This window comes from Jaculus jaculus, chromosome 10, assembly GCF_020740685.1.
Source record: "Jaculus jaculus isolate mJacJac1 chromosome 10, mJacJac1.mat.Y.cur, whole genome shotgun sequence".
NCBI lineage: Eukaryota > Metazoa > Chordata > Mammalia > Rodentia > Dipodidae > Jaculus > Jaculus jaculus.
The window spans coordinates 27,319,777-27,322,039 of NC_059111.1; the positions used below are offsets into that span (position 1 = coordinate 27,319,777).

The 2,263-nt window shown below is 42.9% G+C and overlaps 1 pseudogene; it reads right to left on the reverse strand.

The window, feature by feature from the left end:
* Positions 1–1,056: 1,056 nt before the first annotated feature.
* On the reverse strand, positions 1,057–1,980 carry LOC101616423 (annotated as a pseudogene).
* Between the last annotated feature and the right edge of the window lie 283 nt (positions 1,981–2,263).

Consider the following 2,263-nt stretch of genomic DNA (forward strand, 5'->3'; position numbering starts at 1 on the left):
CAGGCAGTTTGGTACCATTATTAGGCTCATCCGTGACCTACCCCCTCCCCATTGGCTCTTCCTTGTTGAGGTATATGGGTCGTGCATTGTGGAGTTAGCCCACAGTTATTGGTATGATAAATGTCTCTGCATATCATGACCCAACATGTGACTCTGACATTCTTTCCACCCCCTCTTCCGCAAAATTTCCCTGAGCCATGTTGGGTTCATTTTTGGTCTGCTTCAGTGATGAGGTGTTGGGGGCCTCTGAGGCTCTGGATCTCTGATTTGATAGGAAGTTGATTTTTCTCTGTGTTGGTCTCCTTCCCACTTGTGCTGGTATCAATTCATCAGGAAAACAGCACCCTTGCTTGTTTCGCCAATTTTCCTTAGTTTCAGCCAGACCCATAGCTGGAGCTGGGAAACAAGTCAGAACCAAATCCAAAAATAAGCCCTCTCTCCAATATCAAGCTACCATCAATCATGGGCTACAAGAGGGCCTACACCTATTAAACTCTCTATAAAAAAAAGTAAAGGTTATCTCATTTGTCCTGGTGCTAACTTACTCTCCATTGGAGAATCTGCTTCTCTTTTTCAGATAGATGTAGATCCTAAGGAGAGAGTCACCCCATCATACCTTAAAAGAAACTATTTTGAAGAAGGAAAGGTTGCTAGGCTTTGAATATAGGTAGTGGTCATATGGATCGGCAATTATTAGCACAGAATCCAGAAATCAACTTGAAGAAAGGGATAAAAATCAGGGGAAAATCACCAAAAAAAAACTAGTTAGGCTAGAGAAGCAGAGACTGAATAAACAATAGCAAAGACCTTGACGTCTCTCTATATCTCATGCTATCTCTTCCTCTGCATAAAGTGACTCAATAATAACGAGTATATTTTCTCACATTGTCTCTTTTCCTGAAGAAATTAATAATCTCATTCCTAAGATAGTAACACAATAAACTAACACTAAAAGACTAATAGTGAGTATTAGTAATGACACTAATAGTAAGTATTCTTTATTGCATTCATCAAGGGTAAATCAAGTTGGGAAAAAAAAAGATATGAAACATCCATTCATCTTTTATCATCTGAGATCACCTTCTTCCTCCACAGCTTCCCCATGGCATTTTTCACTTGTGCATTCCCCAGTGTGTAAATCAGAGGGTTGAGAAAAGGTGTACCAATTGAATAAAACACTGATACCATCTTCTCTATGGACAAGGTGGTTGCAGGGCGTGTGTATATAAATATGCAAGGTCCAAAAAACAAGATGACCACAATGATGTGGGAGGCACAGGTGGAGAGGGCTTTTCTCCTCCCTTCAGCACTGTGGTTTCTCAGTGAACACAGGATGAGGACATCGGAGATCATCAGCATGAAAAAACTCACAGTACAAAGAGATCCACTGTTGGACACCAGGAGCAGGTTGATCACATAGGTGTCTGTACAGGCAAGTTTCAACAAGGACTGCAAGTCACAGAAATAGTGATCCATCACTTTGGGACCACAGAGAGGCAAACCCAAGGCCAGAAAAATCTGAGCCAAAGAATGCACACAGGATCCCACCCAGGCCATGGCCACCAGCACACTACAGACCCTATGGCTCACGATGGTCATGAAGTGCAGGGGCTTGCAGATGGCCACATAGCGGTCAATGGCCATGAGGATGAGAATGAAGATTTCCAAAGAAATGAAATGAAAAGAGTTGAACAATGCACTCATCGAAAGAAATAGTGGCTTTCCTCAAAAGGGTATCCACAAACATTCTCAGGGCAATAGTAGTAGAGAAACAGGTATCTGCCAAGGATAAATACAAAAGAAAAAAGTACATCAGATTCCCAAGATCTGAGCTGGTCTTGATTGTAGCATTAATCAGCAAGTTACCAATTAACATCCCCATATAAACAGTAAAAACACAACAAATACTATTTTCTTCCTAAATAGATCCTGTGTCAACCCAAGTAGAATGAATTCCATAACATTATTAATCAGTTGCATGGTTTCATGAGAGAAAATTGAACATGTATCATATCATCTGCTCTTTGGTGGACTCAGTTCCCAGTCCTCCCAGGCTGGGTGCTGGACGCTGGACACCGTGTCTCAGCAGCACAGCTAAGGGTGAGGGATGAGCATGGCGCTCCTCGACTTCCGCGGCGTCCAACTCCTCCAGCAGACCGACAGCAGCAGGTTCGAGGCCCAGGTCCAGGGGCGCCGCCATCCCGCCTGAGAGCCTGGCCACAGAGCCAGATTTTTTTTTTTTTAAATCAAATACACTTCAACC